This window comes from Leptonotus elevatus, chromosome 3 (genome assembly GCF_054856555.1).
Source record: "Leptonotus elevatus isolate MCC_2025b chromosome 3, RoL_Lele_1.0, whole genome shotgun sequence".
In the NCBI taxonomy this organism is placed as follows: Eukaryota; Metazoa; Chordata; class Actinopteri; order Syngnathiformes; family Syngnathidae; genus Leptonotus; species Leptonotus elevatus.
Genome location: NC_141241.1, coordinates 19850345 through 19875781, shown reverse-complemented (window position 1 = coordinate 19875781; position 25437 = coordinate 19850345). Strand labels below are relative to the sequence as shown.

Here is a 25437-nt window from a genome sequence, read left to right as displayed (position 1 = left end):
TACAGCAAGGCCTCGCTCATTTTCTCCCGCTTGCTTAAATCATCACAATTAAAACCTGTCCGGGACAAATTTGATCCGTTTGGACATTTGACAGCAATAAAAAAAAAAAAACTGGTTTGTTTTTTACCCACGGTGAAATGTCACTACTTTTCCTAAAGTGATCCATAATAGAGAAAAATGAAATCTATTTAAAGTTAGTGTACACTGAGGCTGTTCCGGGTCAATTTAACTGCTAATGAATTCATGGTTTAGCTGTGTGTTCAATCAATAAAAATTGTGTAATGGTGGCAATCTTGAAAGTGTGTAACTATATGGCTTTTTTAAGAGACAGCTAGCACACTGTAAAAAAAAAAGAGGAAAAATAATAATTTCTAAGTAACGGCTTTTTAAAGAGACAGCTAGCACACTGTAAAAAAAAGAAAGAAAAATCATAAATTCTGAGTAAATTTTACAAGGAAAGTTTTTAGTATATTTTACTAGTTTATATATATACATATATAAAAAAACAAAGTTACTCAAATATTGAGGTACGTACTCATGACCTTCAGCTTGGGAGACAGCCACTCTACCTCCTGAGCCATGCCACTCTTGCTGTTTGCCACTATGCTGCATTGCTGCTGTGCCCAAAATGAGACCAAACGGGTCTCTTGGAGGTACAAGGATTCCGCCTGACACCACCAACCAGGGCTGGACTGCATGGTACAACAAAATCGCCTGATAATGTTTCAGTTTATGATTACCAGACTAGTGTCTCTAAATTGTGGGTCAGACTCTTGAGGTAAAATGTAGGAAAATAATCATTAAAAAGCACTGCATCTGCCCCAAAATCAGCCCTGAATGCCAGATGGCCAGTCCAGCCCTGCCATCAATATACTAACACACAGGCGGCATGACTCAGGTGGTAGAGTGGCTATCTCCCAAACTGAAGGTTGTCGGTTTGTTTCTCAACGATGAGCTTTTTTTTTTTTTTTATTAACTGGTAAAATGTACTCAAAACTCTCCTTGTAAAATGTATTGTGTGAAGTAAATATTACACTTTTTTTTTTTTTTAATAGAGGCACGAAACAATGCAGTCTATGGTACCACCACATTTGCACAGGTTCATCCAAAACCTGCCCCCGTTAGTCTTTGAAGTGTCATGGGGGAATCCTGACACAGTGAAAAAGAAAGAAAAGTGTATGAAAAATGAACAGAACGAGCGCCTCATCACAGCTTCAAGAAACATAACGTCCTGTTTGCTGTGTGGTTCAATGAATTCAGCCCTGATGGTGAGACTGTGAGATAAATTGTTGCATCTTGACACAATAATGTGCCAGCAAGGTTGTTTGTCAGCTGCAGATTCCACCCAACGTAGACAAACAACCGCATGACTTTGGAGTTGAGGCAAGGAAAACCCCATAAACACACCAGATATGAGACTTGAAGCTAATGTTAAAATCAAGTCTATGCATAAGAATCAGCAAGACAGTCATTCTTGTCAGGCGGTTCCCTGTTTCGAGGCCTTGCAACCCAAGAATATTCATTTCTTCAGGATGTTCTCGAAAGGGAATATTTCGGTTGAAGATTAAAGCCAATTTATTCTAAATATGAGAGAAAAGTGACCCTAGTGGGCACAGGCACTATAGAACATGGATGGATACCATAAATGGTGCTAAGGTTAAATTCAGCTCAAATTTACCAGAAAAAAAAATCACAATCTAAAAAAGAGAAGAGATCAAAAAAAAAGTTTTCAAACAATGTCATGTCCAATTTATCTACCTTCTGACTATTTTGTATGAACAAGAACCTGTTGTGCAAATGTGATGGAAACACAATCAGTTCTAAAGAATGTTTCAAAACATTACCCTAAAAATATGCACTGTACAAAGCTCGGACTTATTTAACACATTCTGATAAATATAAATCCATTTTAGTGGGCACAGGTGGAATTTGACCCAGATACACCCTCAGTATACATAAACTTTGTAGCACGTCTTCAGATTAAAAAAAATATATATTATCATTTTGTCAGACCGATACACATTTGAGTATTTACTCGAGTACTCACAATACCAATACCGAGTACTGATATCACCAGTAATTATGATACATACATTTTCAATTACCATAATGATATATCATTGTTCAGAAAGACCTTTCTTTCTTTGTGATTCGCCAATGTGTCACCATCACAGTATAGCGCCAACTACTGGTGAGGAGGAACGTACCTAAAAAAAAAAGTAACTGATACCTTAAAATAAGGCCTGTATCACCTGATATCAGTATTTGCCCATCTCTAATGAAAACCAAGATCTCTTTTCATTATTATAAATAAATACTGTAGAAAAAGTTGACAAAAGTACACAAAGTGGGGAAATATTCAGTGATTGTTTGTCTGGGATTTCAACTTGGCTGCATAAATGGTTTGTGTCCTCTTTGCCAACTCTCATACTTGGAAGCTCACCAAACATTTGCTATTTTTATTCTTTAATTTTTTTTTAAGCACAATTATTTTTGCTGTCATACTATAGAGACAGAAATCACCCCGAGGAGCGGAATATTTTTGTGCAAACAGCCACATTCGGTCTTCGTTACAACAGATTCTCCTCACTTCTTTGTTGAGCCACTCAAGACAGAAGCTAGTCAATATGGTGCAAAATGGGATTGATCCTGGACTTGGCGGTAGGCAGATGGCTGATATTGAAGAAAAACAACGTGTCGTGTGCTCCACTCATCTGTTATTATGAGCAGTCAGTAGAATCCATTAGATGTTACTAATGACACAATGAGATGAGCCATGGTCAATCCACTGGAACTTTTTAGGGAAAATGCTTTCTTTCACATCACTATTGATCCGACATGTCAAACTTTGGAGGAAGTTAGTGTTGTAACTTTAGCAGAAAGTATATGAGCATGTATACAGTGCAACTGTACCTTTACTTATAGTTGACTTTTTTATCCAATCAGTTTTCCTCTGTTAAATGAATTAAATTGCCTTTAATTCAACTTTCAATACTTTCACATTATGCTGAGATGTATTTTTTTTTTAACATTTAGGTTACCTGATTTAGTCACACAAAAGTGTCCACGTATTGATCTATCTGTAAATGCAGTGAAGTTTGACACCACGGCAAAATTAACATATTTGAATATTCCTCTGACAGTGTCAGTCAAGATTAAGCATTATAACCTCTTTAAATGCAGAACGTTATACTGCACGAGACGACTTCAAAGAAGTTTCGTAATCATCGCCTGCTTTTTCCAATATATTCCTATCAAATAATTCGAAGCCCTCAGGAGATGAGGATGCTGCATTCTTCCGAAGCCTGAGGGAAACATTGAATTGTTGTGAAAATGTAACATCAAACGGCCACGTTTTAGATGAATGATGACTCGCAGGACTGCGTAATGTCCCAAGAGCTACCGTGGACCCTGCGACAATTGTCAGACAGCTCTGCATGTTTTTTGTTGCTTTTGAACAGCATTGATTGTCCACACTGGAGACATAATAGCTTTGCATGTTTCTTATCATTTACAGCATAGAGTTACAAATCTTCGTCATGCAAACCTGTTATTACAATGTTAAAAAGCTATTTATTACAAGATAAAATAAAATAATGCTCTAATGATCCCGAGTGGAGAATTGCAACAGATTGTTTAAAAATACATATCATTGAATATTTCAAATAAAAATACACAGTAACATTTTTTATCCAGTAATTATTATATTGTTATATATCTCTCATGTTATAACGACTATTTGAACCCAAACACAACAATATTTCAACACAAGCAATTCTTTCAGGCATATAGATAAATAATATAGATACATATTTTATTCTTTATCCTTTGCGAGAAACGTTTACGGAGTCAGTTGTGAAACTCTTCTTCTATGTGCCTGTATTATAGTGCCCCCAGGTGGCCAAGGCGTTTTCTTACATTACAAAAGTTATTTTTTTTGCAAAAGAGGATTAGATTTGCAAATGTGGTCATGGCGCGGGATAATTGAAGCCCTTTCAAAAAGTTTCAAAATTGCCTATAAATCCCACAACGTGGCAGCGCACCTTTTTCTGTTAGACAAAGTTATGGCTTGACAAATTGAAGCATCTCCCCTCACTTAAAGAAAATGGTGCCAAAGCAACTTTTTTTTTTATTAGCCACACTGCGTAAAAACAAAGAACAGATAGGTCTCCCCAAATATCAGAAAAAAATGTCACTGTCCCATACGTTGAACAAGATCAGATTGTGACAAAATAAATAAAAATCATGTATGTCGTATAAATAAAGTCATTTACCAGGCTAGGAAATAGCAGAGATCTGAGCACTGAACATAAGTCGGAAGAGATTTTGGAACATTGATCTTGTGGGCAGCTAGATTGTCTTCTGCTTTCTTGTGTGGAGGCCCTCAGCGCAAACTTGACTTTGAATTAGCCAGTGTGGCCAGCAGGGGACTGCTCCGTCTCTCTAGTCTGCATAGTAACACAAGAGAGAGAGGGAGATGTGTGCTTTAACCTTTCCGCTGAGTCAATCACTCTGTCACTCTCTCGCTGGGCCTGCATTTGAACTTGTTGTTGTTGGACAGCCAGATAGCTACATCATGCATAGAAGGTTTCTCCTGAATAGAAAGCATACTATAAACCAAGATTTCTGTCTGATATGGGGATAAAATTGGAAACAAGCTCATTTCCACCTGACCACCTCTTCATCCATCCTTCCATCTTCATTTTTGAGACCGGGTACACCTTGACAGCCAATCACAGAGCACATCCAGGATTCCGCTACAGTATTTGTGACTTAAAACTCACCAATTTGCATTTTTGTGTGCGCGTGTTTGGACCAAACCCAAGTCTAATATAAACATAGTGCTTTGCTGCAATCTTGTAGCATTTATAGGTAGTACAGTGAAACCCCGCTATTTGGAAAATTCCATAAGTAATTGATGCACCCCCATAAAAAGGCTGATACTGTTCTAATTTCTGCAATTGCCTATAGTTGACACAAAATGGTGGTAAAAGTGGAAATTCTGATTCAGTGCTGTCAATAGCAATACTAAACTAGCATTAGCACTGCAAACTGAAATTTGTTTCTAAAAATCAAATTAGAGGTACAATATTATTTTACTAATGTATACGTAAGTAAAAAGTGGCTAGAATAAAATACAGTAAATACTCACATAGAGCACAGATCTACAGTTTTTCTCCATAGGTTTGACGCATTTCTTGAAACTGAGATGACATTTTCAAAATACCATGGACAAATCCCAAAACGACCTTACAATTGGTCTCAACTAAATGGCATTTCTCATTGCTTTCATCAAATTGTCAATGTCTCAATTGCCTCAGTGGATCTGTGCTAATGGTTGTGTACATTTACGCCGTTTTTTCCTCGCTGCATTGCAAGGGAAAATATCGGCTGCGATGTCGTTGAAAACCTTTGGATAAACAGAGAGCGGTGTATGGATGCCCAAGAGAATGAGGATGATAGCCAAAAGGGGGAAGGCTAGTGAAGGTGTTACAGTAGTTGGTTCTTCATTTACGCTGTGCGAGATATGATTTTAGTTATTAGTTTTTCATAAATATACAGAATTTGTCTTACACTTTCTTTTGTTGCACTCTAATGTGTAAGTAACTTTGTGTGAATAAAAACTGTTGCAATTTCCTTGACTGCGAGTATGTCAAAACGCAAACTTTGAATACTGCTCTTGTAAAATCTTTTCACCCCCCTCAGTTTTATATATAATTGTATTTTGTTTGCTGTTGTGAGAGAAAATCTAATGATTTTGACCTGCGGTGCTCACAGAACGCCAAAGGGACGATGCATTTTGGGGTCACTGACTTGTATGACATAGAAATGTGATTTTGACACATAGCTGAGCTGTTTTGGGAGAGATATGAGCTTTAGCAGATGATCCAAAGAGTTGTGCAAAATCATCCAAGTTCTTTTTGGCAAAATAACTAAGTAAATGCAGATGTGCTTAAAGCAATTGAGAAGGATCTTTGCAGTTGTGACTGTACCGACTCTTTGTTTGGGAAAGGACCTTGGAGTGAAGCATGTGTGAGCAGTTTTGGGGGAATAGATATGTGCTTTTGCTAATGAACTGATGTGAAATGTGTGGCCAAATGAGCTTGCCGTTTTAAAAATGTCATCTCAGTTTCAAGAAATGTGCCAAACCTAGGGAGAAAAAATCTAAGTGCAGCAACAAAGTATTTTTAATGAATGAATTGAGATGTTTTCGTAACACCAATTTCTCACCGGAGCTGGTTTGCTGGAAGGGGGAAAAGCATCCATTTTTTACAGCCAATCCCGAGTGTTGGCCTCCATGCAATGCTTACATGTGTCCATTCTCCTCCTCCTCTATCCATACCTCATATTCCTCACTGCCCTACTTTCCCCATCAGCAGCAGCAGCAGCATTGAGAGACGTGCGCCTCTTGACAGCATATTTAATGTTTAATGCACTTTGATTTCCACCCAGACACAAGCAGGAAAGGAGAAAGTTTGATAACAGTGTGAAAGAGTGAGACGCATAAGAGAAAAACGTGACAGAGTAGTGTGGCGCTTTGTGCTGTGAACAGGGAGAATAATAAGAGAAGATTTACTGTTGATAATATTCACCATCAATTCCAACATGAATATCAAGTAAATCTTAGAAAGAAAGAGAAGCCTATTCTAATCTATCTATCTAGCTATCTATCTATCTATCTACTCCTGTAGCTAGCTAGCTAGCTAGCTTGTTACCGTGAAATGTTAGCTAGCTATCATGTTAGCTAGTGATCTAGCCCGCTATCAGCTACAAGATATTAAAAAGCCAATACTATATTAACCCCCCCCCCCCCCCCCACAAATGAATTATCTGCGGCAAACTGAGTATTTAATAAATTAATAAATGCTGTCTGACAGTATTACGTGACCCTGTTGACCCACAAATGACAGCGCACCACTCAGACAAGCTAATTCAACAGTCTGTCAAAGGACATTCCCACTGTCGGGCCATATTACTTTGTTATCTGGTTTGTGCGACTGGATCATGATGAGTATTTGGTTCATGAAAAGGACTTTGCATCAATGATGTATAGATATTTAGGAGTTACAAATTCACTTCTAACCATTGGGCTAAAAGAGACTATTCACTCATGTGGGCACTCAGCCATTCAGAGGCACAATGTGACTCTAATCTGTGTGCGCACAGGGTGAGTCGCTTTAATTGAAATGCATAGGCCGTTAGTAGATAGTTGGGGATGCGCACATTTTTATCGTGTCATTACATTAACATAGCACATAGACAGTTTTATGTACAAGGGCGAATTTTAAGTGCAAACCCACAATGACATTTACTTCATCAGTCTTTGCCTGGAGGGCAAAATAAAGAGGATGAGTTTGAGTTCTGAACCTGAATGTCAGTTTCCTATTTTTTTTATTTTACAATTTAGATCGCTTTAATCAAGAAACAAAATGGACACTTAGCTACAATTGCTCAATATTATCCAATGCAAGAGTGGTGTCAAAAATACTCTTTGCAAATAACGGTCTTAGCAAAAGTTTTATTTTCAACAATGTTACATAAACTTAACTCATTCACTGCCATTGACGGCTATAGACGTAAAAAATTCATTTAAACTATTTCAATTAGTTTTCACTATTTCAATTAGTTTCACATTTTGTTAACAAAAATATGAACACCTAGAATTTTTTTTATTGTACATTTAGAACAGATATAAAATTTGTGATTAACTAGTGAAGTCATGCGATTAATTACAATTAACAATTTAATTGCCTGTCGCCCCAAATTTGTAATAATTTTTTATTTTATTTTTTAATTCATTCACTGCCATTGACGGCTATAAACGTCAAAAATTAATTTGAACTATTTCTATTAGTTTCACCCCCCCCCCCCCCCCACTTTTGTTAACAAGAGTATGAAAACCTAGATTTTTTTAAATTGTACAATACAATTCGCCTGATGCCCCTAATTAAAAAGAAAAGCTAATTAAAAATTAGGGGCGACAGGCGATTAACATTTTTAATTGTAATTAATCGCATGACTTCAATAGTTAACTCACGATTACTCACAAATTTTATATCTGTTCTAAATGTACAATGAAACAAATTCTAGATTTTTATACTCTTAACAAAAGTGGGAAAAAATGTGAAACTAATAGAAATAGTTCAAATGAATTTTTGACGTCTATAGCCGTCAATGGCAGTGAATGAGTTCATATCAAAATCCCTCAATACTGAGCAATTTTACATTATACAATCTAAACATGGCAAAATAGAATGCAAAGAAATAAACTGGGTTTAAAAAGTGGAATGAAGCTGAAAGTCACACACATTGAACTCTGTAACCTTCTCCCCGACTTTGATGTTATGATCGGAGCTGCTACTTTAAGTGCTCCTGTCTGTGTCCCTGTGGTGGCTTGCAATAAAACATGCATGCAGGACTTGTCGGGCTGTACATTGCCGCATGTGCTCGGACTGGCGGCCTTTTGAAGTGGATTCAAGGCCTTTTTCATGCGGCACTCAAAGCAAACATCATTTGAATGTCGGTGTCTGTTAACTCATTCACTGCCATTGACGGCTATAGACGTCAAAAATTCATTTGAACTATTTCTATGAGTTTCACATTTTTTCCACTTTTGTTAACAAGAGTATGAAAACCTAGAATTTTTTTCATTGTACATTTAGAACAGATATCAAATTTGTGATTAATCGTGAGTTAACTATTGAAGTCATGCGATTAATTGCAATTAAACATTTAAATCATCTGACGCCCCTAATTTTTTAATAATCTTTTCTTTTTAATTAGGGGCATCAGGCGAATTGTATTGTACAATTAAAAAAAATCGAGGTTTTCATACTCTTGTTAACAAAAGTGGGAAAAATGTTAAACTAATAGAAATAGTTCAAATTAATTTTTGACGTTTATAGCTGTCAATGGCAGTGAAAGAATTAAAAAAGAAAAGATTATAAAAAATTTGGGGCGACAGGCAATACAATTTTTAATTGTAATTAATTGCATAACTTCACTAGTTAACTCACGATTAATCACAAATTTTATATCTGTTCAAAATGTACAATAAACAAAAATCAAGGTTTTCATACTGTTGTTAACAAAAGTGGGGAAAAAATGTGAAACTAAAATAAATAGTTCAAATGAATTTTTGACATTTATAGCTGTCAATGGCAGTGAATGAATTAAAAAATAAAAGATTATTAAAAATTTGGGGCGACGGGCAATACAATTTTTAATTGTAATTAATCGCATAACTTCACTAGTTAACTCACGATTAATCACAAATTTATATCTGTTCTAAATGTACAATTAAAAAAAATCTAGGTTTTCATACTGTTGTTAACAAAAGTGGAAAAACACGTTAAACTAATAGTTCCAATTAATTTTTGACGTCTATAGCCATCAATGGCAGTGAATGAGTTAATTGATTGTGTCTGGTTGTAAATTACAGAATGGAATGGAATCCAACCAGGTTGCCTTTCCGTGTGGAGTGAATGTTGACTGCATGACTCTATCCAACGCGTGCACATTGGTCACGCTCCAGTGGCACGTTCAACCCAAAACGCAAAACGCTGGCTGGAAACCAAAAACGGATGACATCGGCGACCCACGTGGGCCCGTGTGAGTTTGTGAGCGTCTTCGTCATGAGCGGACGTCTCTGGAATCCCCGCGGCTCTGGCGCGCAAGCGCGCTGTTATTCCACGCGGACACATGAGTAACTTTTCCTCCGGCTCGATGTTACATAATAGTCGACTTTTATTGACAAGTGCTTGAGTAGGATGCTTGTGAGCTTATTAACTGTGTCAAGAATGTAAATCGGCCATTTACTGGCTGCAAACATTGTTCCTTAGCAAATTAGTTCACTCTGATCATTTGGTCATTTAAATTATTCAACCACCCGAGAGTGTCTACTTCTAATGAGAAGGCTCTCTTTCACATACTCAAAAGCACAGTTACTACGAGCTGATTGAATAATACAAATGGTTTATATTTTGAGGAAATGATTCCGTTTCCGTAGAATGTTTACATGTGGTTCATTCTACCCTTTGCAGCTTTAAGAAGGATTACATTTCCAAACACCTAAGACTCTTCATCTAAAATCAACTCAAGCGGAGTTTAGTCACAATTCTATAAAACCCTAAAACATTATTCCCATGATAGTTTGTCCCTGGCAGGCCTCCATAGGGAGTGCCACTTAGGAGAGATGAGTTTCCACATAATCCCTCAGAAAGAGGCAAAATGGAATGTCCCCGTTTCTGTCCATTACAAAATAGAAAAAACAATTATTTTACATTTGACGAGATCTGACAAGGCGGTTGACCCTTGGAATTTTTCAATATATAGTTCTACAAGCGCACCCTGTCATGCTATAAGTGTGCTGAACTGTGTTACTAGTGAGGACATTATTAGGTGTTATTTTCAACACGATTTCCATCATTTTCGATGCATAATTTGATGGGCTTTGCTAAATTTAGGTGCACTCGATTACAGATTTAGAGGGAATGCATTACCAGTCAATGTGCTGAAATTAAAGCTGTCGCTATCGAATATTTTTTAGAAACGATTAATCTATTGATTATTCCATCGATTAATCGACTAATCTGATTCATTTTAATTTTGCGTTAAAGTGTATTACAAAAGCATCTTTTTTGCTGACTGTTTATGAACTCAGTCACTCTCAGCCATTTTCCCTGAAGCAACCCCATTCGCTCCCGGCTGTTTTACTGGATTTTGACTGATTTTGCAAGGCCCACAGAATATTGTGTTCCATTGCTATCAAAATAAATTAGAGTCTCTTTTTTCATCAAGACAAAAAGTACATTTCTATCTTTTTCCGTCTTTGCAGCAATTAGCATTAGAATATAAGAATATAAGTTTCATCATTATTCACAAAGCTGCATCAAAGCCTTCTGTATGCTGTAGCATAAAAAAAAACATAACAAACTTATAAATAGGTCTTTGGGACACTGGCAATATTTAATGGGGGCAAATGAGTTAACCAGTGATTTGTGGTTATTTCGTACTTTATATTTGTTTTGTGGTTTAAAAAAAAGGGGGATTAATGTACTATGTTACCAGTTGGGTCTTTTTTTTTTCAAAGTAAAAACATGTTTGCAAATTTTGATTAAAGAGAGAAGATAAACATGAACATTATTTCATGAAGGACTCCATAAATAAGTGAACAATTACTGTTAATAGGGTGAAATCAGAGTATTTGGACAATTTTAAATGAAAAATGTCTCAAAACGATTACTCGATTATTAAAATAGTTGTCGATTAATTTGATAATCGATTACTTGCCGATTAATCGATTCATTTTGACAACTCTAGCTGAAATGGCCGGCAATGCAGACCTATTCAATCGAGTTCACTTGAATTTTGCAAAGTGCAACAAATTATGCATTAAAAATGATGGAAATCATGTTGAAAATATGATCTATTAATATTACAATTGAATACAGTAAATCGTTTTTACTAACTTACTTTACCAAGAAATTAAAGGTAGAGTTGTAAAGTTCTGTACCATCTTGAGAGAGCTCTCGTTTTAACGGGTGAGGACAGATTGTCTTTGTAAGATCCTTAGCACGCTGTGAAGAGGAGCCGTCCTAATTGGACTTGGAGCGAGCTCGGTTTTGCACAACACAACATGCGCGCCTCCCGCTACGGCTGCGGGTGAGAGAACATCCTGATCACGTTTCAGTCGGGTCGGAACATAGAACAGAACACAAACAGACAAGGTTCTTCCAAAACGGCTGCGAAATCCCATTCAAAGCGTTTGCCGGCGGTTTCGCTTGATGTCGTTTACTGAGGCAGGGTAAATGAATCCACTTTCCAAGTGGGAAGGTGAGGACAGACAAGGATTTACTAATAAGCTATATAGCCGTCACTAATCGTTGCATCCTAGCAAACGCTGACCAATTTGCACACAAATAAAGCACCCGCGTCTCTTTCTTCACAATAAAGGCAATCCACTCCACGCTAATGCACGCACGCACTGTCCTTCATGATGAGCGAGTGAACGTACCTCTGGATGACAGGCCCGACATGTGTGAGCCAAACGCTCGGGGCGAGCACAGCTGTTCCAAGTGAAGGGAAGAGTGTCGGGAAGAACGCGCCGTATTGCCGTCTTTTTTTACTCTGTCCTGCACTTTTGTTCGATGACCAGCTGGCAATTTCAGCCTCACGCTCGTATTTCACAACACCGGCGCAAATAGTCTGATGCTAAGCAGTGCGGGAGTGTTTCAAAGAAGTCACCTGTTATCTGAGTTTAGTCATGCGACGTTTGCAAGTTGAACCGTGATTAGTCGTTAGCTGAACATGAAGTAACTGTGATGTGATTTTCAGTTGACAGGAAGTGGCAAAATGGCTGCCCCACTGAGAAGGATAAAAATGGCTCAACATTTTTGTAATGTACATAATTACTAGGGGTGTGCCCAAAAATCTATTCTCATTTAGTATGATTCAGAATCGATTTAAAATGTCCCAAAATCAATTTTATTTCAATTATTTTATACTGTCTTCCCTTTGTTTGTGTGTGCCTTTATTGGGAGCGCTATTCATGTTGTACCCAATTTGACAACTTAGGGGCAGTGTGGTTCCACGCGGTCGAATACACTGTTAAGTTGTAGCCACATTAGAGAGTAGAAGGAAAAAATCACGATCAAGTTATTCCAATAAAAGTTGTTTTTTTGCAGTGTGGAGCCGTTCTTTTGAGTGATAAAAGCGCGCTAATTAGCATTAGCGAGTCAGACTGGAGTAGATCATTACGATTCCTTGCCCATCTATAGATTGAAGCAAAAATCATTGTCAATCAAACCATTTTGAATCAAAAATCGTTCTTAATCGATTCTGAATCAAATCGCAGACCCAAAAATCGGAATCGAATCGAATCGTGAGACATTCAAAGATTCCCACCCCTAATAATAATTACATACAATACAAAGAACTAACCGGATAACACAGTCATGAAGACTCTAGCAAAGAAGACTTTCACAACTACTGTAAATGACTCGGTAAATTTCAGTATTAGTAGTTGTTTTTGCAGAGGATAAAGAATACATGCCAAGAACTGTTATATTGTCTGCCTATGTTACTTCATCATAAATGATCATCGGTCAGATATACAGTTTCCCTCTTTGTTAGCTTGTTTGTGGCATGAAGTTGTGTGGTTCAAATAATTCTTTCTTTTATGTTTAATTTTAGAGTAAACTGGGAGTAGCTTGAATAATCAATTTTTGAAGAATAGTTGACCACCTGCTAAAGTGTCACTTATATATAAATGAATAGTGAGTGGTATAAAAGTTGATTAGCGAACAGGAAAAAAACTAACCGTTGACATTGCAGAATCATGTTTCTCAATACAACACGGTAAAAATAATTACAGCATCTTGACAGATATTGCCCCCGTTCTTTGATCTTGTAATTATCGTCACAGAGTCGAATAATTACAGTAGCAGCAAATTACAATTAACTGATTGTGTGACTTACAGGGGACTCCCTTGGATAAGAGTGTAATGTGTGTGTGTGTGTGTGTGTGTGCGTGCGTGTGTATTATTCCCGTGATCTTAAGTCCCTACTGATGATACACGATAGCAGATTAATAGTCCAACATATGAAAGTGGCAATCCCTATCATTTGCGTCTGTATCGAGAAGTGCTTCTTGGTGTTCTTCAGTGTAACCTTCGCTATAACCTAAAATGAATCAGTTAACTGACAGATGATACACAAATGGTCATTTAACTCAATTGTGCAATGATCAGCAAAGGGGAAATGTGTTTTTTTTGTATTCACATGTGTCACATGAAATTAGAGAAATCTTCAGATCTCAAGCAATTTCATTTAAGATCATTAATAAGTAATAAGCAACTAGGGAAAAAAAGTGTTGTGGGTTTCCCTCAAAGTCCTCACAAGACGACAATTTATGAAACATTACATAATATACAGCATTTCATTCAAACGCTATGAACTTTGTTGCCGTCGACAGATATGAAATAAATTCAGTTGAGAGTTAAGATAAAGATGCGTGGATGAGCAGCCGAGACCTTTAATCCGTGCCAGTTGAAATAAAGCACAGCCATATGGTTTGCAGTGGATCAGGAGCAGTGATCCTGAGGATGATGCGACCCTGCTTGAACCTGTGTGCGTGCGTGTGTGCGTGTGCGCAACATATTTACACCATCTGATGTTTAGCTTTGCACCATGCTTGTTGCACCAAAATGTACATTAGCATGAGCTAATGTTGATCCATTCAATGGAGACTTTTGTAGCCTCTTCATAGGAACTAGTGTTTTATTTTTTAAACCAAAAGTAAAACACTTTTTGGGGGGTATGTATGTTGTCTGAGAATAACATGAGAGAGAGTAATATTGTAATTCACACACACTACTGAAATACTCCCATTCACACTACTGAAAAGCTCTTACACACATTACTGCTTTTCACATTTAGGAACCTATGTGCTCTCACATAAAAAGTTATGAAACACTAAAACACACTATAAACACTCTCACATTCGCAACTGAAATTCTCATACACACTACTGAAAAGCTCTCACACACATGAATGTTTTTGCTCACTCACATTCAGGAACTTAAGTGCTCTCACATTAAAGTAACGAAACACTAAAACACACTATAAACACTCTCACATTCACAACTGAAATTCTTATACACATGACTAAAAAGCTCTCACACGCATGAATGTTTTTTGCTCACTCACATTCAGGATCTTAAGTGCTCTCACATGAAAGTAACGAAACACTAAAACACACTATAAACACTCTCACATTCACAACTGAAATTCTCATAAACACTACTGAAAAGCTCTCACAAGCATGAATGTTTTTTGCTCACTCACATTCAGGAACTTAAGTGCTCTCAAAAAAAAGTAATGAAACACTATAACACACTATAAACACTCACATTCACAACAAAAATTCTCATACACACTACTGAAAAGCTCTGATACACATGACTGTTTTTCTGTGTTAAAAACTCCCACACAAACTAATGAAACACTCTCACACACACTACTTAAACACTTTTACACACACAACTGAGATTGTCTCACACTCTACCGAAAGGCTATTACATTTTTTCCGCTCACATACTGTATGGAAACACTCTTCCGCAACGTACTAAAAAACTCTCATACACACTACTGAACTTATCTTCAACCATACACACTTCCAAACGGTCACTACTAAACTAAACACTCTCACCCATACGATTGTATTTTTACGGTCACATACACTACAAGGAATTGCTCTGACACACACTACTGAGATACTCACACTGATGAAATGCTCTCACACCACTACTGATGACAGAGTAGTGAAATGCTCTTACGCTTACAACTAAAACATTATTTACTCACACACACTACGGAAACTCACAGTAAGACTACTGTAAAATGTTCTCACACACACACTACTGAATTTGTATTCAATCATAAACACTACAACACTGTCAAAACACATTACTGAAACACTCTCATGCACACCCCTGAAATGCTCTCATAAGCATGATGCACATAATTTTTGTGTGTATAGATTACTGAAACCTGTGATTGGCAGGCGACCTGTTCAGGGTGTATTTTAACTCAATGGATGGACAGAATTGAAACACTTTCACACACACACTACTAATAATTGTTTGCTCATACGCAATATATATAAACGCTCTCACATAACCCACTGAAACACTCTCATACACGTTACTCACGAGTATATCTTTGTCAACACAATTCGGTGAAATTTGGTGTGTGGCTTTCAATGAATGCATCGATTCATTTTTTGTCAAAAAGTGACACATTTCGAGGAATTTAGTGTGTGGGTTTGTTTTGCCCTATGGACGATTTAGTCCTTTCTTTTAAAAAATACGCAGACAAAGTGATGCTCATGCTGTAAAATAATTTCGCTGCAATTTCCCTCAAGTAGCCTTCTCATAAAATATTGTAATGCAGTAGTGATGAGAAATGTCTAGACACACAAGGCGAGTTGTTATGTTGTCTCTCGTTGGCTTTTTGTTTGAAGGTAATCAATCTTTAAGGCCGATGCGCAGTTCTCTTCGATGCGCGGTGATGCAGAAAAAAAGCACATACACATTGAAGGCCGTACCACAGAGTCAGACAAACACACTGTTGCGCAAATCCATGACCAACGCTTGGAAGTCCCAGAGAAACTGGCCCTTCTCTCATCCTTGGGATGAAAGTGGGAGGGTGGGGATAATGCATTATACATTCCCTCTTCTCTTCAACTGCTCATTATGATACAGCCACAGCCTCGGCTTCAAAACAGATAGTTTCTAATGAGACTCAAGCCTGCCGCATAGCCTCATAGTTATAGGCGACACTAAGATTTAGGATCATTAATATACATTTTATGATATCTCAACCGTGGCTGTTAACATGTCAAAACTGCTGATTTATCAGATTGTGTCAAAAAGCCGGGGTACTTTTTTATTAGAGATAGACCAGTACGGTTTTTTTCAGGGCCGATGCCAACTATTAGTAGACAAAGAGGTCGGTAACCGATATTTGGAGCCGGTATTCATTTTCACAAATGTTGTGTTTATTATTATTTTAATCTTAGACAAAATATTTTTTTTGTTTTAATATTCCAACAAATTTCAGGGAGCTCCCAGGGTAGGGTCATCAGTACACAGCAAAATCGCCAGTGTTAGATTAACACTGAGAGTGTTAAATCTAACACTAGAAAAGTGTTTATATGTGTCCACACCAATAAGTCTTAATTCTGTCACACTTAACCAGTGTTACTCCAACACTGTATAGTGTTAAAAATCTACACTGGTAAAAAAAAGAGTAGTGTCAGTGTTAAACATTGAATTCTGCCAAACTACACTTAAATCTGGTGTTTAAAGTGGATTGCACTAGTGTCAGTTTTAAAAACTTAACTCAAACTACACTTTATTCTGGTAAATGGTACTTTATTTATACAGCGTTTTTCCTCCTTGCAAGGCTCTCACAGCGTTTTACATTTTGACTACACAGCGTCAGGAGCAAATCGTGGGTTCAGTATCTTGCTCAAGGATTCTTTGACATAGTCACACTGACCCAACAACCACCAGTGGATGTATTGTTATTGAAATGTTGACAATGCACATGAAATTTTAGAAAAGTTTCTCCTTCACTGAAAATGAGGGTTAACACAATTTTCCATTGCCATTTTATCCGCCGTCATATTTTTGGAAAAGGCTGATAATGATATTCATCAAAAAGCCGAATATCTGGACTGGTAATTAATCGGTCTATCCTTATATGCTTGCGAGTTTTGTTGTATGCCTTGTTTGTCGCTGTTCCATATGTGTGAATAATTCAACCTGTGCTCATTTCTGTAAGTCAGTCTATGTTTCACATTACATGCCACCACTCGGTTAGTAGTCTTCACCTAGACAAAATTATACGTTTGATTGAGCATTTTGGTGTTTATTATTACAATATTTAATTCTCATTTGTTTTTCGTTTTCTGTTTTACAGTAAACTTGACAAATCATCTTGAGGCATGCGTACTTTTCCTCTCGTTTAGTGAACTGTGAGCGCGATTGTTTCACTCCTTTTCATTTCCTCAAAGTGATGTCATACGATAGTCTCCAACTTCTTGACAGCGAGAGTGAGAAGGCAGCGACACTAAAGAATACTTGAAAAAGTTTCATTGTATTTTAAGAATTTCCCCCCCACATGGTCTCTATATTGCGTGTGAGTGTGAAACAAAAGCCCCGTGTTCACTGTACTGAAATTATGATCTGCTCTGATGTGATGGACTATAGTATATCCCATGTGCCCACTTCTGTTTGTATTTGTGAATGCAGCCACAGACCTACAAAGCATTAGGGTTCGTTTTTAATGGCAGGAGTCCATATGGTTGAGGCCCGTTCTAATTGTAAATCCATGGTGAAATACAAGCAGTGCGGCAGTTTCCAAGCCTTGAACAGATTTAGGGAATAAATGCCTTACTTAACTCCGGAGTAAACAGATAGATTGGATAGGATAAACACTGATCTTGTTATGTTGGGTCTAGGAGAAGTCGGAGTGACAGCAGGTCTGAGCTTTAGAGCTTGTTGAGTCTTTGGTTCCGCCCGGGAGACACTGGGGATTCGGTTACATTTATTTGGGTATATTTGACATCTGAAAGGGGGTGGCACTGCGAATTTGTGGATCGCAATCACAACAATAAACATTTCCTTGACTTTTTAGTAGGGATGCACCGAAATGAAGTTTTTGGGCTGAAACCGAAACGCAGAGAAAAAAAAGCTTTTTTTTTAAATGATCATTGCATTTATTATAATTCATTAAAATGATAATATTATCATAAAATATTTAGGCCTATTTAGCACGGGCATTTTAACAAATCACATTATAAATTGAAATGCGTTCACGCCACAGACATCAGAGACATGTTGGCGAATGGTATATTAAACACCAAACGCGGGGTGAGCAACTGAGCATTTTCTGGCGGTTCAAATGCACTTTATAGTCAATATACAGTAGTTCGCACCGGCGGGCACGGGTGCGTGCGGTGCGGATGACGCATTTGTAGGGTATTTGGAGCGGGACACGGTGCGACGCACTTAAAATCGGCAAATTCACGCAATCACCAACGTTGAAAAATAAATACATTTCTTCGCGCCAGCCAATCGGCTTTGGGAATGGGCTGCAAAGTCACACACGGCGTTCCTGTACAGATCTGAGATAGTGGTAAGTGTTTACTTGTTTCAAACTGTTGATAGCAATAGTGCTAACATTAGCTAAAGTATTTAGCACAGCCACCAGAATGCAAGTGAAAAAGTGGAAGCGCTCAAAGTGCTCCCATCAAAGAAAAAAAGGAAGGCGCTGCAGGAGAAAGAGTGGCTCATCTGTATATATATATTTTTTTGTGCTTGCGTCACCACAACATCCTCTTTCGGCCATATTCTTTCGGCTTCAATTTTATTACGGCTGAAAATACATATTTTTGCCATTTTCGGCCGAAAATTTCCGGTGACCGAATATTCGGTGCATCACTACTCTTTAGTAAACATGTCTCACAAGCATGCAATCTAGCAAGTTGTGTAGCAAGCTGCTCACACATGAACTACCATATTTGCAGAAGCACCTGACGGTCTTTGAAGGGGTCACCGTAAACAGTAAAAGAATCCGAGAAAGTCATGAATACGTATATTTTTATGGGACAGCGGAAACAACGTTTGAAAGAGTCCTAGGAACTGGCTGTGTTGCCGCTACATTTGAACAGGTTACAGCAAAAAAAACAAAAAAAACATGCACATTGGTGGTGGGAGAATATAAAAATGTGTTGTTGAACTGGAAGGAATAGAAAGAGCGAAAGAGTGAATTGAGAAGGCGATGAAACTGAAGTGGGGAACGATGATGACAGAAGCGGATAGAAGAGAAAGAAACTGTAGCCATTTTACAGTGAGGCGTGTGCATGTGCGCGCAATGCTGAGAGACAGAGTATGTCGCATGTGTGATGGGCCAGTGCGTAAGAGAAGAGCAGTAAGGCCAGGACTCTTGGAGGAGACTCACCCTCACTGTCACATCAATCGGACGACAACATCGCACGCTCAACACTGCCGCCCTCTCTGTAACGGCAACCATAGCACGCGTGTAAGAGGAGAAAGCAAGCCTGTTTCTTTTTCATCAAACCGTTTTAACCTTGAATTAAATAGTTTGCCATGTTCTGAAATATATTAGACATCCACAGAAGAAGACCTACTCCTGATTGATTTGCTTTCTTCTTACCTATTAAGTGTCCAGTTCTTTTTTTTTTTTAAGTCATTTTGTTGCTTTTCAAAACTAAAATTCAACAACATAATTTACATACCGGTAAATTATTAATTTGTCGGTAATTTGCCTGCTCCATTTTAATTTTAGTCTCATTCACAGTAAACAAAAGCCAAGGTGCATAAAACTCAAGCAAAACAAATGCTGTTATTTGATAGATTTTGTAGATATTATCACATCATGCTAGCCTAGCTTAAATTGCTGAATCAGCCTAGCAACTACAATGGCGTCTTTGACATTTGGGTGCAGTTGACACGTGGGCGACACGTTCCTCTCAGTTTCATAATGACCATGATCCTTCTCATCTACTTTTGCCACAGCAAAAATCTCAGGTCAAACTAACGTTCCTCTCCCATCTGCTACAACTACTGGTGCGTTTAAGGTACACAGAAAATGTCGGAATTTGTACCTCTGATTCAGAATTTTAATCAACCCTCTTCCTGAAGTCAGATCTCCAACTAGCAAGGCGGACTAATCTTACAAGGAAGACATAGAATTGATGCTATCTGCTAATCATGTAAACAAAATAGTTCGGTTACATGTTTTCTTGTACTTTCGCACGGCTGACAAACGCTCGGAGCGCGCAGCTCTGGCGTTACTATTGCGAGCAGCGCGAGTCTTAACGCGCTGTGAAAAATTACACGTCGGCTCAATGTGAAGATAGAAGGAACATTAACACACAAAGAAAACATTTTCTACACTACATGCACTATAGGAATACTACTTGTGTTATTTAAAATGTAAATTTCTTGTACATTTTACATAATCATTTCTATTTATGTAAATTTGTTGTTCATAATTTATTATTCATGCACAAATGTTAAAACAAGTTTTTTTGTGGCTGATTGTCTTTGGCATTGCAGAAAAACAACAGTTTCATCATGTGTGATTGATTGTTTAGCCATTATTTCAATTAAGAATTTTACAATAGATTTTTTTTCCACATGTGCGCACATATATACACACAAACAAACACACACCCTCGATCAATTTTTCATCCCACCCAGCTCCCCGCCCCACGCACAGTGGCTCGGTGGTGGCATGGGTTCGAAGTTCGAACCCCAAGTGAGTGGACAGTGCAGGCACATTACCATGTGCCCCCCCCCCTTTTTTTTTTTGACTTTGAGCACCTGCCTCTCCGAAGGTCACTGCAAGCTCCTGATTCTCAAGTTCCTTAACAAGAGCTGTATCAAACCAAATGATACCAAATTAACCATATTTTAGTTTAGTACTACTAGTACAAATATGCGTAATACTAATCTCACAATGAGTATTTAATTCCCTGCGCAATAATGTGGCACCTTCATCAATAGGGTCATTGTCAAAAGGACATGACGTGTTTGTGACAAAAGTGGACTTTACGCTTTAGACTATAGACGTATTTATGCAAAAACGTGTCGTCGCAGCAGACTTTATGAATGAGGAAATGAAATGTTGTGATGTGTGGCTGAAAGGAGGCGGGGAAAGAGAAAACCTTGAGGTTCATTGTGAAAAACCTGCAACCAACCAAGTTTGGTTCATGGAACATGTTACTACGGTAACTGACCGAGAGCTTAAATGTCCTCTACCTTCCTCTTTTTCTCTGGTTTCAGTTACCTCCCTTTCTGAAACGGAAAACATTTCAGGGTTTCCTGACACAGAGTTCTCACTAAACCTGCCATGTGACATAGACCCCTGGAATTTAACACTTCTAGCCCAGCTCGTTAAACTATTACATGTTCACCCTTTACAGATATAAGCTGCATGGTCTTTTGGTGGGCGTGTTGTTCCGGACATTTGGCAACAGGTGTAAAAGTGGTGGAGACAGCCGTATTAAAATGATGGATTTCATCAAGGAAAATAGGGGTGTTAAAAAAAATCGATTCGACAATATATCGCGATATCACAGCGCACAATTCATGAAACAGATTGCAACCTCTTTGTTAAATACAGTGGCTCAGTTATAAGCCTGAAGTTTCAGATAAATAAATACATTTTCATACAAATCTTACAGTGTACATGTACAAGTTTACTGATTAGTATTTTCTAAATTTCAGTAAAAAAAAAAATCACAAAAATCGACTTATAGATTTGTGTCGGGATTAATCGTATCGAATCGTGACCTATGAATTGTGATACGGATCGAATCGCCATATACTATGCAATTCACACCCCTAATGGAAAATGTGGGAGAGTGTTGTGTGGAAGAGGCAAGCATGCTTTGTAGATTTTGCTATGACCCTTTAATGACCCCAAAAGAGTTCAAATGATCAGAAAAAGGTCGTTTTTCCTGCTATTTTGCCAAGTCTTTGTCGTTGCCATGGTAACGCAGTCATCGCTAAGCACTGCGGTGCCAATTAACAGATGCCATTTGGACACTGTATTTAAAGACGCAAAATCAGCCACCGCTTAATAGATCACATTGTGTGCGCTAAATTAATCTATTTGCATCTACTCCTCCCATTATTTAGCACAATTGGGTTGGAAACACAATTCTGAATTCTGTTAGTAATTCTGAAAGTTAGTAGAACAGCTTTCACATCTGGGTGTACAATCAAGTCCGTGCCCATTTTTGGATGTACAAACATTTAGTAAATCAGGCTGTTGATGTTTTTATCCGGTATTGGAATTTAGTTAAAGACTCCCCAATATAATGGCAATGTATAAGTACTGCAACTATTCCTGGGAGGACCAAACATGGAAGTGCAGAAGAAAAAGACCCTGGAAGGCTCTTTTAAAACGAATATTGTGACTTTCCAAAGTGTGTAAAATACACCCGTTATCACAAATTTATGATCCATCTTCATTTTATATGCACTGGCGCACACACACATACACACGCGTGCGCGCGCGCACACGCACGCACAGCTCCAGGGTGTGCCCAGCATCAGCGCGAGTACTCTCTCTGCCTGCTCTCCTGCTCCCCGTGTCCTCATTGGTTCCTGCCAAATCTGGCCATCCAATCACATTAGGCGGAGCGAGTGTGTGCACAGACTTGCAAATAATCTGCGCTTTTACAATAACAGCACACAACCTGCACTGCCATCTCTCTACAGTATATCCTGCTTTGTTTTGTATGCTCGTATTGTTATTATTATTATGAAAACATTGATGTTGAGTGCTGAATGTTGGTTAAGGGTCTCGAGGGGTCATGTTAGTTGTACGTCAACCTTAACTTTCCACGTAAAAACTGTATACACTATGGTCTACCTTCCATAAACATATACTTATTTGTATATATAACATTATAGCATAAATAAGACACTACATTTTCAACATTGTGCACTAGTTTCTATTTGTGTCTATTTCTTGTTTTCCTGAGCCAGTGGTTCCGCTGAGTGGGGGCTTCTAAAGCTGTTGTGAATTATTAAGCAGAGGTGAATTATGGGGCTGCAGCGAGCGAGAGAGGGCGACAGAAAGAGCGAGAGTGAGAGCGAGAGAGAGAGAGAGAGAGAGAGAGAGAGAGAGAGAGAGGTCTGGACAAAAATAGGTCAACCTAGTTGTGGCAACCCAGGCAAGTAGAAATGATTCTCTCTCTGAGGAGGAGTTGTGTGTGTGTGTGTGTGTGTGTGTGTGTGTGTGTGTGTGTGTGTGTGTGTGTGTGTGTGTGTGGGTGTGTGTGTGTGTGTGTGTGTGTGCGTCGGGGAAGGTTGCATATTTTGTCAAGAGCTCACGAGCACTTATTCATAGCAGACAAACAAAGCTCCCGCCTGTAAGCCAGTCGTGTTGCGTGTATGTCAAAACATAAGAAGTACATCTCGTCCATAAAAGGAAGCTATTGTGGAAACGCAAACAATCATTATGAGTGTGACACAACAGTGCAGTGGCTCGCGAGTTCAATTTGTTCTGCTTGTAACGCCACTTGCTCGCATTTCAAATCAACATATTCAGTTAAAATGAATGGAAATCTTGTGATGTAAAATCCTAATAGAACTTGATCAAAGACAATGTAAATTAAAAAAGTGCAATTACTGTATTTTGGGACAAACCCAAAGTCACAACAACGGTAGTATTGTAAGATTCAAAACTGTCAAGTAAAGTTCACTATAGTTACTAATAACAAAGTCAAACTCGTTCTTTGAAAACACATAATGGCAAGTATTAAAGATATTCCTTAAACGAATGAAGGATTATTTTACAGTATATCTATCAGGAGTCATCATAACAATGCATCTTGAGCTTTGTGTTCGTTTTGTTGACGTTCTGTTTACGAGGCTACTTGTGAATGATTGGTTCTGAAATAGTGGATGTGTACTTGACATCACTGGCACTCAAAGCCGTTAATCCTAGATGCTCATTAAAATGGTCTCCTGAGATTAGTCATGTGATTTCACACATGATGATGTTTGAACAAAGTTTTGTTTGACTTTTGACGAATGCGGCATGTTTTGTAGACGAGCAGCCAGATTCAATTCATTTGATTTCCAATTGAACAGTCTTGGTTGTTAATCCAACCTTTAAAAAAGTCACAGCAAGATTAAGGTGTTCACATGGAATTTAAAAGTTTTTTTTTTTTTTACTTTGTTTTTTTTTGTTTGTTGTGCATACAAGCATACTGACTGTGTTTTTGGAGTAATTAATCACAGACAAAAAATTCCCAGGACCAAAATTCTAATTACGATAAAAAATGGCATTCCGTCACGTTAAAGGGTGACAAATGGCAATCTAAAATTAAGAATAATTTCTGCATAAATTGCTTATATAGTCCGTCAGAGAAACTAAACAAATAATTAATAGCAAAACAAATATGAATTAGGCTTACATTTAATGTGCAAATCTCCAATCACAATTAAAAATCAGCACACCCTGATGTAAAATTGTGCAAAAAAAATATACTGCTGATATTTTCAATAAAAACATTACAACTGGCATTTAGTTTTGTTTTCTGTAATTTCATTATTTAAATATTTGTGTCTATGGATTAATTTGCCTTTACTGATTCTGTTTACAACCAAATTAGCTAGATTGATCATCAAGCTTAGATCAATCAGATCTCAAAATAAACACTCAGCACTCAAATAACAAATAACATTGCTAATAAATTGGATTGAATAGTTAATGCATGGACAATATTTCCGTTTTCCAGTTTGTGCAATGTACTTGTTGTGCAAATGTCTTCTCTTTTGCATACCACGTTCCCATTTGAAACATTAAACATTTCTCCCATGTGGCTCTAATAAAATATTTTTTATAATATAAATATTTATCATTATATTACTATAATATAATTTTAACCTTGTAGGCCCCTTGACACTTGCGGTAATTTCCTGATTCATTTCTGGTTTCAGTACTGTGTAGCATTATTGTGTATTATTTTCTCTAGATAAATGTATTAATGTTATTAATTCAAAGATGATTACTCTCCACGGTAATGCAGTTCCAGCCAGACATGTGACTGTATGTGTACTGTATCACCCAAGCACTTACTTTCAGTGCCACATGTACAATAGCATAACAAAGAGCATGGGTTTGTCGTCTTTCTCCTGTTACAACGATCCTCCCTTTGTGGTAACAAATACTTTTTTGCTGCCATGGAAACAATGATTAGTGAGCTATGCTATATTGGCACCATATTCAAAGCAACCTTTTAGCTTCGCATCATGTTGAGCCACATTAGCTTGCTAGCCGTAGCGCAATTTGGACATTTGCTTGTAACGCTAAGCAGTGAAC

General features: G+C 37.8%; 1 protein-coding gene across 5 annotated transcripts in view; it reads left to right on the top strand.

The window, feature by feature from the left end:
- The window catches only part of nhsb (Nance-Horan syndrome b (congenital cataracts and dental anomalies)), a 56669-nt gene that overhangs the window by 1506 nt on the left and 29726 nt on the right, over positions 1-25437 (top strand). The window lies entirely within an intron of this gene.